Raw genomic sequence first — 15,014 nt, 5'->3', positions numbered from 1 at the left:
TCCAAAATCACAGACTCTCAGAGTTAGAAGGAACATCAGAAGCCAGAACAGATCTGACCTGAATAAGCAAACCCATTCCAACATACATCTAAGTAGTCATCTAACCTTTGATAGAAGACCCACCTCTCCCTAATGAGGATGTTACCTCATTCCACCCTTACAACATTCTTCGAAGTCAGTACTATGGACATTGCAGTAAAGAAATAGCCCACATGCCTAATAAATATCAATGGTAACAGGTGCATCATAGTCTCTTCTAATCTGATACTCTACTTCAACCATATGCCTCTCAATTTTGACAGATGGGAGATGGGAATGGTTGGGGAGGGATTTGACCCCAGGTAGAATACAGTCAGTGGGAGACATCCCAAGTAGAGGGAAAAGCATGAGCAAAAAAAAAAAAAAGAAAGAAAGAAAGAAAGAAAGAAAGAAAAGAAAAAGAAATTAAAGCAAGAAATAACTGTGGATTCACTTCAGTTCAATTAAACAAAGAAAGTGTGGGTCACAATGAACAGTTTGGTTTACCTGAATTTTATGGTGTGTGGAAAAGAATAATGAAAAATAAGGCCTAGAAAGGTAGGTTTGGAGTCAGATAAAGAAATAACCTGATTAGTTGAAGTGTGCTAGGTTGGAGTCAAGGACCGAGTTAAAATCCTGAGTGCCTTGGGGTAAGTCATATAACCTCTCTGGGCATCAGTTCCTGATCAGTAAAATGCGGATTTGGATTGGACAATTGTTAATACCACTTCTGTTTCTAATCTATATAGCTTGTCCTTTGTGGGCAGTTCAGGGAATACAGTGCTGGGTCTAGAGTCAGAGAAACTGAGTTTAAATTCGCCCTCCGCTATTGACTCGCTGCATGACTCTGGGCAAGTACATTTTATCTCTGTTTGCTTTAATTCGCTGGAGGAAGAAATGACAAACCACTCAAGTATCTCTGCCAAGAAACCCCCGTGGACAGCATTGGTGTGTGACGTGGTTCAAGGGGTCACAAAGAGTTGGACATGACTTAAAGACAGAACAACAAAAACAGCAACTGTCCTATGTGATTCTCTATCTGATATCCTGTAGCTGTGGAAGGCAGTTAATACCATGGTTGGAAGTGCAGATTTTATTCTATAGATGTCGCCATTGAAAGCTCCTTGGATAGGAGAGCGGCATAATCAAAACTACACTTTAGAGTGATTATTCTAGATGCTATATGCAGGAGGGATTGTAGGAAGAAAGACTAGAGGCTGGAACATTAATTATTTGCACTGGGTATGTTCCCATTCTATTGATTAGGCAGAAACAAGAAGCATATGGTAAATAATCTTTTCTACATCATTTTCCTTTTTCCACCCTCCTTCCCCACACCACCCACTTTCTCAAGTTAGGGATGAGGGGGAGGAGGAAAAAGGTCTTAGAGACAACGTCTTGTTAAAAAGAAAAAGGCACTGCATTGTTGCACAAAGTGTGCTGTAACTGAGATTGGGGGGGCGGTACAGAGACAGGAAGAGAGGAAAGAGAAAGGGAAGGGGAGAAAAATGGTGGGAGAGAGAAAGAAATGTAGAGACAGAGAAAGGGAAAAGAAAAGAAGAACAGAGACAGAGAGACAGGCAGAGAAAAGGGGATGTGGTGGGAGAGAAAGGAAAAGAAAGAGAAATAAGTGATTTGATCTCTCTAATTCTGTTTCCTTATCTATAAAATGCTAATAATAAATAAACCTGCTTGATCTGCCTCACAGAGTTGTTAGAAAAGAACTTTGTTTAAACTTACAAAGCTCTAGATAAGTATTATTACTATTTTGTGAAGAGCACTACAATTGGAATCAAGAGATTCTGAGTTCAAATCCTGGCTCTAGGTGTTAACTTCGACAAGTTGTTTTCCCCTCTTGAGTCTCAGTTTCCCAATATGTAAAATAAGGCTAATAATCATACACTACCTACCTCACAGGGTTACTATTGTCATTGATCAGAACCGGTCCTAGTCACTCAGTTTCTTTCCATTTGCATACAACATGCACACTCCTTTGGATGGTGATTTTATCAGTGCAGTGACCCCATGTACGAATGGTGTAGATTCCATCACACCCTCCTCTTGACCCTGTTCTCCCAAAGAGTGGCTCCCCACATGCTGAGGTCTTTCTTTTAGTTCTTACCTTACTGGGTAACAGGGCGACACACAAGCTGGGCATCTGTCATCTCTGACTTTTCCATGACTCCCCCACCTCCTTATCCGCCATATGTCTCCTCAGTGATATTGTGCATGTCATGTCACCAAAAAAACCAAATTAATTAATTAAATAAAATGCTGAGTTGTTGTAGAATGTGCTTCTTATATCCAAAGAGGAGGTTGTTGCTGTTGGGATCAAGACAATGATCCAAAGCAATTCCAAAGGACCTGAGATGAAAAGTGCTATCCACCTTCAGAGAGAGACTGATAATTCTGAGTGCAGACTGGATTTTAATTTATTTTTCTAGCCTTAGTTTTTTGTCTTTTCTTTTGCAACATGGTGTGAGATTTAAAATTGGATATTAGATCATAAATCTCCCCTACTTAACCCTTCCCTTAATTTATCTCCCAGACTAGTAAATGGAAGAAGCTTCTGGTTTTCTAGATAGAGCCTTTATTGTATACAAGTGTTGTTGATTAGAAGGATAGGAAAATAGAAATACAGTACAAATCGTCTTAATCTAGGCTTAGTCTTATTCCTTATAAAAACTCACCAAACCGATTTAGGCCACCTTTGGAGTGAGTCAGACCGTCTGTGCCGCGCTACCAGGAGTCCCGCCAAGCCGGTAAAAAAAAAGCTACTCCTCGCAAGCTGTTTTTGGAAGCTTTTTATAGATCTGGAACAGAGGCGGTCCTTACACACTGCTTCAAGGTTATTGGTTGCATCATCCAAATCCATTGTCTTTGAAGGTGTTCTCAAGTTGAGTTCATAGTCTAGTTTCTGAGAATTATACCTTCTTAAGGGATAGCCAGTATGATCACAATCCAATTAACTTGATACAATCCAATTAACTTGAAGTAGGCTTAATCAGCAGTCAATCACTCTCACTTGATTTAATCAGTCTTGATTAATCTCCAGGTGGGTCTTTGAGTATCTGCTAAATCCCATTATTTCATCACATTCCCCCCTTTGTTTCTTCTAGGAACAGGTGTCCTGATGAAACAGTAAAAAATAATTAAGTCTTTGGAAGTCTTTTCTCAGTTCTCTTGTCTTCTTGGAGTGGTAAGATGTCATCAGGAGGAAGCTGGATTCTGGTCTGGAAAGCTGGCATCTTCTTCTTTAACTGAATTGCTGGATTTTTTTACTAAACCTTAGCATAGCGTTGTCAATGATCAAATTTAGTACTTCCATTACATTCCCTCCTTATATAATAGAGAGTGAGGTAGTTATGCAATCTATAACACTTCTTACCACCATGTGTCTGGATCAAAGCCAAATTAGTAACGTGTTTATGTCACCTGAAAATGTTATGGAAAGGTTATCATACCACATCTCATGGTTTCGAGACATCCAGTAGGCCATAAGGTGGCTGGATTCTGACTATGCCATCAGACTTAGTGAAAGAAAAAGAAAACTTTTAGAAGGGAGAGAGGAAGAAACTGGACTGTGTCCAGCAATTGTGGTCTATATAGTTGCCATCATAAGCAAACCATAGACTTACATGTACCTGTCTCTCCTCCTGTTGTACATATATTCTCTACAGGGCCTATATCAAACTCATTGTAAGAGCAGTTAGTCTCTGAGATGATAAGTTTCCATAATTCATAAAATCTCATATTAATTTCACCAAAGACAGTATGATGGTAAAAATGCATGTTATGCTGCATAACTGATGATGTACTTGTAATATATACAATAATTCCAAACCATACCCACAATGTACATAGTCACAATGACATGTAAATGATATATGAATGTAAATGACTGATAATATTAGACATTATTACATAATCTTTTAGCAAGTAAACCACATTATCTTATACATGAATTCTCTATCTAGTATGACAGTAACAGATACTTAAAGTGATAAACAATTTCATCAAAAAGAAATGAGTCAATATTCAATATGTCCATTGATAAATCAAGCAATAGGTTTTAAACATAATACCATAAACAGACTCATTAAATTCATGGTTCAAAAACAAACAAACAAAAAAGCAGTTTACCTGCAGAAGGAAAAGCTTGTTAAGGTTAAAGTATTTAAGCAGTCAGAATTTGGGGTATGCCACATTGTTTCAACTGGTTCTCCAATTCTGTGCATGTCAAAGTGGCAGGGGTTTCTGAATTGTCATTAATTTTTCTAATGCTATCATAATGTTCTTTATGGTAGAAAATGTGGAGTTCTGTAGCATCAGTTTTGTCTGTGCCACTGATTTTCAATAAAGGCTGATTTAATTGATGAACCACAACATTCAGCTGATGCTGCTTAGCAAATGCTACAATTGTATCATTTCCTCCCCACTTTCCAAATTTCTTTAATTCATCAACATATTCTTCAAAAGGGGAGTCATTTACTATAAAAGACTCAAACTCTTGCACAATGGCTAATATGGAAATATGTTTTGCATGACTTCACACATATAATCAAATGAAATTGCTTGTCTTCTCAAGGAGGGAGGAAGGGGAGAAAGGAAGGGGAGATTTTTCAAAATGAATGTTGAAAATTTTTATATGTAAATGGGAAATATTTAACAAAATAAAAATACATTTCTTAAAAAATACCAAAGAGCTAGTTAAAAACCTAGAGGAGGACTAAGGAAGTGATGCAGATTTTTAGTCTTATTTATGAAAATATATGCCTGGGACCTGGCTGAAGAAAGGTCAAAATGAACCATCATTGTGCCCAAAGGCTTGCCCCTGGGAGGTCTAGATGCCCAATTCATTTTGGCCAAACCTCTTCTTGAGAAAAGGAGATGGGAGGGAGGCTCTCCTTGAAGGACGTCAAGCAACACTAAGCAAATACCTCTTAACCTGCAAACAAAGGGATGGAGAGCTCTTGACATGTAAAACAGTTAGCAAACAACCCAGTGCTAAGAACACTAAGGTGGATGGAAATGCAAACACTATGTATCAATGGTAAATCTATGTTCCTCCTGTTTCCAGAGCAAGATCTTGCAGCTGGAAGATACCCTGGATGAGCTGAATGAGGAGTTTGTTCAGCTCAGCACCCAGGCCCTGAAACTGCAGACAGAAAGGAAGGAACAAGGTCAAGAATGGAGTCAAGGGACCTTGTTCATGGTGAGCACAGTCAATGGCCCACTCAGACTGTGGCCTTGCACTTTCTGCTGGGCCTCATGGGTGTGGGTCCCTGTGAGTCACCAGAAAGACAGGGACCAGTGAGGGGTGGCAACCCTAAGCCAGCACAACCAGTTGGGATCAGGAAACTCACCAGTCTTTGCTCTGCCCTGGGTATTTGATTTGGCAGGTAGAGTAAGGGCCCAGCAGGACAGAGACGTGAGGGGGTGGGACAACTCACAGAATTTGCTCAGGGGTGCAGTTCTTTGGGGAGGTAAGGAAATGAGGGTGAAAATCACACAGTCGTACTAGATGCGAGTCAAGAATCAATCTCCGAGTATTTATTAAAGACCTATTACGCACCATGCTCTGTGCTAGGCATTGGGAATGAAACATTGTCCTCAAGAAGCTGACATTGTCTTGGGAGAATCAACATGGACATTTCTGTACATACAACATGTATATAAGTTCATTGCAAGGTTCACTAGCCATGGAGGTGAATAAGGAAAGGCTTCATGTAGGAAGCAGCCCTTGGGGTTTTTTTTGTTTTTTTTTTTAATTTATTTATTTATTTATTTATTCATTGATTCACTTATTTATTTGTTTGTTTGTTTGTTTATTTAATTATTTATTTATTTATTTTGGTAGGGCAATGTGGGTCAAGTGACTTGACCAGGGTCACTCGGTTAGTAATTGTCAAATGTCTGAGACCGCATTTGAACTCATATCCTCCTGAATCCAGGGCCCGTGTTTTATCCACTGCACCACCTAGCTGTCCCCCAGCAGCCCTTGGCTTTGAGGGAAACTAGGGATTCTAAGAGTGAGAAGGAAGTATTCTCAAGGCATGGGGCAAAAGCAAGGAGATGGGAACATCTTACAGGAAGAAAAGCAAGGTCATTTTGGCCAGGAAACAAAGGCAAAGAAGGAGTATTCATCTTCATATGTGAACAGAGTCTGCCTTTAAACCTAGTGGTCACTTCCCAAGTCAGGTATCCCTCACCCAGGGAAGCATGGTATAGTTATAAAAATATTGGACTATTGGGAGACCTGAGTTCTAGTCTCAGTCCCACCTACTATGAAGCTGCATGACCTTGTGCAAGTTCCTTAATATCTTTGATCCTGTGTTTCCTCAGTCACCTAGGTGATCCTGTGGATAGAGTGCTCGGCCTGGAGTCAGGAAGACTCATCTTCCTGAGTTCCAATCTGGCCTCAGACACTAGCTGTGTGACCCTGGGTAAGTCACTTAACTTTGCTTCAGTTTCCTCATCTGTAAAATGAGCTGGAGAAGGAAATGGCAAACCACCCCAGTATCTTAGCAAAGAAAACCCCAAATGGGGCCACAAAGAGTCAAACAGGACTGAAACGAAAAAAACAACTACACATTTCCTCATCTATTAAATTAAAGTTGAACTAGATGACCCATATGATTCCTTCCAGCCCTGACTTTCTATGATTCTGTGATGTAAAGGGCTGGGGAGGAAGTAAGGTAGAGGCATTGGTGTAGTCAGGCTGGGGTTCAAGTTAGAATATGCAGGGAAAGCAGTTGGGGGTAAGGTCACTCAGTGTTTGTATAAGGCAGTTAAATGCCTAGTAGAGGCCCTGAGTAGAGGGGCCACTGTGTTTCATCTATGGTCCTCTGAGGGAGGTGTTTGTGCTACAATATCACCTGTCACCATGGAGATTTCCTTTTCATTTCCTGCTGCAGGGAGCTGTTGCCAGGGAGCAGCCTAGAAGCAAGACTAGGCAACAGTGGGAGGTCCAACTCAATGCAAATCATCTTGCTCTCACCCCAGGTCTTAGCAGAATGGCAGCTGAAAGCCAGAGAAGGGTCAAGGGAGGGGAGATTTTTTCAGGCTTGTTCCGGTAAATATATAGGAAGGGCTTGTGAGACAGAAAGACCAAAGCAAAACATTATTGTGACCTGAGACTTGCCCTTGTTTGGCCAAATCTCTTTTTAAGAAAGGAAGATGGGAGGGAGGCTCTTACTGCAGGATACCAAGCAACACTAAACAGATACCTGTTAACAAGCAAACAAAGAGTTATGAGGAACTCTTGACTGAGTGAAACAGTCAGCAAACAGCCCAGTGCCTCTGACTCTATGGAGAGACTGGTTAACTGTATGTTGGGGGTTTGCGGGGGAGGCAAGCCTTATTCCTGTTTCCCCAAGGCCTGAATTTTCCACAGAACCTGAGACTTGTTTGTTATCAAAATGTGGACCTAAGGGGCTGCCTTCCATGACATTCTTGCTTTGAAATTTGTCATTGTTCTTTTTTAACATAATTGACTGGCTTCTTGAGAAATCTTGGCAACAGTGACCATGGCTGATATTTATATAACACTTTAAGGTTTACCAAAGCTTTATACCTATTTGATCCTCACCATAATGCTCTGAGGTAGCTGAAATCATTATAACCATTTTACAATGAGGAAGTTGAACCTATTAGAGGTTAAGTGACTCTTTAAAAGAATTTTTTTTGTTAACATCTTTGGTTTAACATCCCCTAAATTTCCTCCTATATTTCTCCCCATTTCCAGTCCCAGAAAGTTATCCAGAATAATATTTTTAAAAGAAGAGGTGAAACAACAAAATTTTAAAATCTGAGAAGATATGGACTTCCCACCTTTGCAAAGGTTGGGGGAGGGGCCTCTTCTTTGAAACTATTCTTTGTAATTTTACAACATAAGTGATTCTTAAGTACCCAGAGGCAGCATGGTAGAACACCAGCCCTGGAGTCAGGAGGACCTGAATTCAAATCTAGCCTGAGATACTTACTAGCTATTCGACTGTACCTTTCTATAGCTGGCTTGGCATCTGAAAGCTTTTATTTGCCTTGCCAGTCTGAAAGCTTTTATCTGCCTTTCTAATCTGTAAGGGGGGGTTTAAAAAGTCCCCCAGGTTCGTTAAGCCCCATATGGGGACCCAACTTGTAAGTGCCTGCCCCCTCCCCAACTGCTTCTCCCAGCCTGATAAGAAACAAGATTAAAAAGCCTCCTTTCAATAAAAGCAAAACCAGGGTTTATTGATAAGAATAAACTTAGAGGGGCAGCTAGGTGGCACAGTGGATAGAGCACCAACCCTGGAGTCAGGAGTACCTCAGACACTTAACACTTACTAGCTGTGTGACCCTGGGCAAGTCACTTAACCCCAATTGCCTCACTTTAAAAAAAAAAAAAAAGAATAAACTTAGAGATAAGGATAAAGAAAAATAGGACATACAACCTGTCTGCGTTTAACTTTCTTGCCTGCCACCAGGAAATCTCCTCCCTCAACTCTCTGCGTCTCCTTCACTCTTTCTACTGACTTCACTCAGTTGCGCCCTCTCCTCTGCTCTGTGTCATCTTCTACCAACGACCCCTGTGTCTCCTACCGAACCCCTTCTTCACTACGTCCCCCTGAGTCTCTTAAAAAACCCTTCTCTCCCAGGAACCTCAGGCCAGTGCCCACACCCCCCAAGCTAATTCGTTAGCCCCTCCCAGGGCCAGCCCCAAGGCTGCCTGGGGCACAGAGCCCCCATGCAGGATACCCGGTGCTCCAGGGTGTCTGTGCATATCCCCGCTGGGCGGAGGAACCCAGGGCATGACGCCTTGAAGCTTGCATGGGGGGGGGGTAGGGAGGGCAGGGAGCCTGGCAGAGCGTGCTGAGGCTAATTTTAGCCAAAAATGGGGGTCCCCAAATAAATTCTTACATGACCCTGAGGCCAGTCACTTAACCCCACTTGCTTCCAATATAAAAGAAAAAAAAAGAGTTGAAAATCTCTGATTTTCAGAATTTCTAATCTAGTATTTAATTGGAGATTTTTAATTTTTCTTTTTCTAGCTTTTTTAGTTGCATGCCCAATTCATTAATCTTCTCTTTCTCTATTTTATTCATGTAAACATTTAGAGATATAAAATTTCCCCTAAGAACTATTTTGGCTGCATCCCATAAGTTTTGATATGTTGTCTCATTGTTGTCATTCTCTTGGATGAAATTATTGATGTTTCTATGATTTGTTGTTTGACTCACTCATTCTTTAGGAGGAGATTATTTAGTTTCCAATTAATTTTCAGTCTATCTTTCCATAGTTCTTTATTACACATAATTTTTATTGCATCATGATCTGAAAAGGATGTATTTACTAATTCTGCCTTTCTACATTTGACTGTAAGGTTTTTGTGCCTAAAACATGGTTAATTTTTGTGTACATGCCATGTACTGCTGAGAAAAAGATATATTCCTTTCTATCCCCATTCAATTTTCTCTAGAGGTCTATCATATCTAACTTTTCTAAAATTCTATTCACCTCTTTAACTTCTTTCTTATTTATCTTATGGTTAGATTTCTCTAGTTCTGAGAGGGGAAAGTTAAGATCCCCCACTAGTATAGTTTTGCTAGTATTGTTTTTCCTCTTGTAACTCATTTATCTTCTTTTCTAAGAATGTGGATGTTATACCACTTGGTGCATATATGTTTAGTACTGCTATTACTTCATTATCTATGGTACCTTCTAGCAAGATGTAGTCTCCTTCCTTATCTCTTTTAATTAGATCTAATTTTGCTTTTGCTTTGTCCAAGATAAGAATCGCTATCCCTGTTTGTTTGTATTCTACTCCAACCTTTTACCTTTACTCTCTGTGTATCTCTCTGCTTCAAATGTGTTTCTTGTTAAAAAAATCCATTGCAGGATTCTGGTTTTTAATTCGCTCTGCTATTCAGTTCATCTCTGAAGTCCCAGCACTAAATCTATGTTCACATGATTTTCCCAGAGTCAAAGAACTATTAGGTGCCTGAGGTGGGATTCAAACCCAGCTCATCCCAAGTCTCTAAATCCAGCAATCTAGCAAAATGGCATGCTGAGTCTATACACCAATAAAGATAGCTCCCACTTGCCCAATGTTTAATTCAAACATAAATCTCCTTCATTATATATCCAACCATTCTATGCCAGTCACTCAAACAAACTGTCAGGCAGCCAATCTCTCCCTATGATTGAGAGCCCAAGGTTCAGAGTACTATAGTAAGCAGGGATGTGGGGGTGTAAGGTAGTTATACTAAGTGAAAAGGAAAACCTAGACTCATAGAATCTTAGAGTTCCTGGGGATTCTTTGATAGATAGTCAATTCTTTGCCAAGTCCTATTGATCTAATATACATACCCCCTTCTCTCCTCTGACACTGCCACCACCCTGGTGCTGGTCCTCATTGCCTCACATTTGGATTGTTGCAATAGTCTGCTAGTGGGTCTGCCTGCCTCTAGTCTCTCCCCACTTTAATCCATCTTCCATTCAGTCACCAAAGTGATTTTCCTACAGGACAGGTCTAACTATGTCACCCCCTCTACTCAATAAACATAAGCAACTCCTTATCACCTCCAAGATGAAATATGAAATCTTCTGAAGGCTCTTAAATCCACTCATAATCTGTCTTCCTTACTTTGCCAGTCTTCTTATACCTTACTCACGCCCACATACTCTACAATCCAGTGAGAATAGACTTCCTTGCTCTTCCTTGAGCAAGACATTATATCAATTCCAGGCATTTTCTCTTTCTGGAATATCCCTCTCCTCATTGCCATCTCTTGGCTTCCCTTGCTCCCTTTAGTCCCAACTAAAATGCCATCTTCTACAAAAGACCTTTTCCAAATCTCCCTTAATACTAATGTCTTCCCTCTGTTGATTATCTCCAATTTGTCCTGTGTATAGGTTGTTTGTACATAGCTTTTTCCATGTTGTCTCCCCTATTAGACTATGGGCTCCTCAAGAGTGGGCACTCTTTGTAGCCTCAGCTCTTACCACAGTTTCTAACACATAGTTTCTGTTGTTGTTGTTCATCCTTCATTCTTGAAGAAGATCATGACATTGGGGTGATGTCATCACATTTAAGTGAGGGAAGGCTGTGCAAGGTCACCAAACTCACTCTCTCCTCTAGAGCCATCTGGATCCAGTGGCAAGATATATATCAAGACAACTGGAAATGGCCCTGGATGTTTTAAGGCAATTGGGGTTAAGTGAGGACCTCAACTCTCTGTCAGTGTCCACTTCCTACTTCATGTTCTCCTCCCAGAAATGGGAGGTTCTTCAAGCTGATTGGCTAGTGTCATTCAAATTGATTGGTTCACTGGACCCAAAGGTGGTCTCAATATAAAGTTCAAAGTTTTTAGCTTCTGAGAACAATACCCTCTTAAGGACCAGCCAGATGCACTTACAATCTAGTTAACTGGAAGTAGGCTAATCATCAGTCAATCACTCTCACTTAATTCAATCAGTTTAGATTAATCTCCAGGTGGGCCTTTGAATATCTGCTAAATCCCCTTATCTACCACATTCCATTATCTTGACACACTATATGCACTAAGTGCTGGTGTTAGAAATGGGTAAACTGAGGCAGGACTCCCTTTCTGGTGCAAAGCAGAAAGGCCATTTTATTACAATCTTGCAAGAAAGGGCACACACTTTCAAGGAAGTTATGCAAAGCATGCTTGTTGCAGCAAGCCGTTATATTATGTCCCTAACAAAAGGATTCCCTCCTCCATTGGCTGGCTTCTCTGGATGCACATTCTTCACAACACTCCTACTTCATATTAACTTCTAAACATGTACCCCTACCCTCATCATACTACCCATGTCTAATCATAATATTAAATCTCCACCCAGGGTTGTGTTGGATACTATGCATGAGGCTTATTAAGCAAGTCCAGTACCATTTGAGGTTATTTAGGGGACGTGAAGGGGCTAGTTTGGGCCAGTATTCTAATCTCCCTGATTTTCGGGAGCAATCAGTCTTGTGGGACAACTTCTGATTGGACAGGGATTTTGTGGCCTTCTTGTTATCTCCCCTAAGCAACTGTAACTGCCAGCTCTGTAGAAAGGGGAAAAGGGGGGGCAGCTAGGTAGCGCAGTGGATAGAGCACCAGCCCTGGAATCAGGAGGACCTGAGTTCAAATCCGGCCTCAGACACTTAACACTTACTATCTGTGTGACCCTGGGCAAGTCACTTAACCCCAATTGCCTCACTTTAAAAAAAAAAAAGAAAAGAAAAGAAAGGGGAAAAGGAAGGGGGAGGGCGCCCTGGAGGTTTGAGCAATGTGACCTACTTAAATGAGGAGAGCACAGTCACTCATCTCTCTCACTGGGAATAAAAATACTAGCAGAAAGAAAGTCGGCCCTTACCTTTATAAAACTTAATTCTAGAAGGAGACAATACATTTAAAAAAATAGTGTGGGAGCTTGGGCTAGAACAGGTCTTCTTAAACTTTTTCCACTTGTGACCCCTTTGTGCCCAAGAACTTTTGCATGACCCTATATATATAACTATATAAAATAGGTATACAAATCAAACATTTACTGCCAAATTTTTCAGGACCCTCGCATTCAGTTACATGACCCCATAAGTAGTCGCAACCCACAGTTTAAGAAGCTTTGGGCTAGAAAGCTGGAGGGGGCAGCCTGGGGAGAAATGAAGACATGGTTGACCTGAACATCTTTCTCAAAATGGAGGTTTGTGGAAGAAACAGCCCATCAGGGGAAGAAGCTAGAGGGGCTAAGGATCCTTCCTGTGTGAGAAGTCCTAGGAGTAGAGGGAACTCCTGGTATGAAAAGGTTTCTGTGACATTGTAGACAAAGTCCAAGGAATCAGGAATGCAATACAGAGAGGGATGAAGGCTATACATTAAAATGTATAAAATTGTATACAGAGTAAATTGAAGCACTCAGTGGGGAGGCACTATCACAAAGTGAGAACTCTTGCAGAAGGCAGGATTTCAGCTAGGACTTGAGGAAAGCCAGGGAATTCAGGATATTGAGATAAAAAGGGAGTGCATTCCAAGAATGGCAGACAGCTAGTGAAAAGGCACTGAGTTGGGAGATAGGGTATTCTAGCAAAGGCAGTGTCACTGGATTGTAGAACGTGTAGAGGGGAGTAAAATATCAGAAGACTAGAGAAGTAGGAAGAGGCCAAGGTTGTAAAGGGCTTTAAAAGCCTGAAGGCAATAGTGAGCTATTGCAGTTTACTGGGTAGCCCAGCATCAGAACCAGGAGTCAAGAAGACTCATCTTCCTGAGTTCGAATCTGGTCTCAGACCCTGGAGTGACCCTGGAGAAGTCACTCAACCCTGTGTTCCTCAGTTTCTCCATCTGGAAAATGAACTGGAGAAGGAAATGGCAAACCACTCTAGTATTTTTGCCAAGAAAACCCCATGTGGGGTCACAGAGTCAGACACAAGTGATATGGCTGAGCAATAACAACTTTACATACATGAAGCTATCCATCTTGCCCAGAGAAATGGTTCTGTACATAAAGAACTGGACTCAGAATTAGGAAGCCCCAATACTCACTGTGTGATCTTGGATAATCGCTTAATCTCTCTTAGCCTGTTTCTTCATCTATAAAATGGGGATAATAAAATAAACTACTCCATAGAATTATTGTGAGACTCAAATGAGATAACATATGTAAAATACTTTGAAAATAAATCTTGAAGCTCTATAGAAATGCTAGCATGTCCCCCACTCCCCTTGTTCAAGTCTTCTCCAAGCTAAGGATTCCCAGTTTCTCCAATAATTTCTCAAATGCAATGGCTTCAAGTTCCTTCAGAGTCAACCTCTTCTGAACATGACTCATTGTATCAACATTCTTCTTAAAATATGGCACCCAGAACTAAACAGAATACTCCAGATGTGATCTGACCAAGGTAGACTATTATCTCCTGTATTTTGAGCAGTATACTTCTATTTAGGTAGCCTGAGTAGCTAAGCAGTTGTCTTCTATTAGAATGTAAGTTCCTTGAGGGAAGGAACTTTGTTTTTATTTGTGTTTGTATCCCCTTATACTTAGCACAGTGCCTACCACATAGTTGTTGTTCAGTCCTTTCAGTCATGTCTGAGTTTTCATGATCCCATTGGGATTTTCATGTCAAAAATGCTGGAGTGGCTTACCATTTCCTTCTCCAATTCATTTTGTAGATGAGGAAACTCAAGCAAATGGGATTAAATGACTTGCCCAGGATCACCCAGTAGTATCTAAGGTTGGATTTGAACTCAGGAAGATGATTCTTCCTGACTTCAGGCACAGCATTCTATGTACTGTGCCACCTAGCACATAGTAGGCACAATAAATTGACTGACGAACTAGAAGCCATCTTACCCAATGACTCATCTACACTTGTAATTATTAAAACCCTATGTCTTTTTCATACAAACTGCTCTTATATCACATTGCCCTTATTTAATACTGGTGCAGCTGTTGTTTTTTTGTTTTGTTTTAACCTAACTTCAGGTACTCGACTGTATCTTTTACCCCTTAATCCTTATTAAATTTCATCTTGTTAAATTAACTCCACTTTAACAGTGTGCTGAGATACCAATGGATACTAAATCTGTCATTCACAATATTAATGGACCTCCCAACTTTGTCATGTATAAATCAGGTATAGCTCCTGTATCTTCATCTGAGTCACTGACAAAAATATTAGAGAGTACAAGGCCAAGGACAGAGTTCTCCACCACCCTACCAGAAACCTCCCTTCATCAGTCAATCAATGCAAGTTAACATCAATCTGTTAATCCATTACCCTGATCTAGTGATTCAATAAGCTATGATGGTATAGTAAGTAGAGTGCTAGGCCTGGAATCAGGAAGACCTGAATTCAAATTCCATCTTAGATACTTACCACCTGTATGATCCTGGACAAGTTACTTAACCTCTGTTGCCTCAGTTTTCTGAACTGTAACATGAGAATAATAACAGCATCTATGTCTCAGGATCATTTTGAGACTCAAATGAAATGTTTATGAACCACTTAGCACAAT

Source organism: Dromiciops gliroides, chromosome 3 (assembly GCF_019393635.1).
Source record: "Dromiciops gliroides isolate mDroGli1 chromosome 3, mDroGli1.pri, whole genome shotgun sequence".
In the NCBI taxonomy this organism is placed as follows: domain Eukaryota; kingdom Metazoa; phylum Chordata; class Mammalia; order Microbiotheria; family Microbiotheriidae; genus Dromiciops; species Dromiciops gliroides.
Note: the sequence above shows the minus strand (reverse complement) of the source record.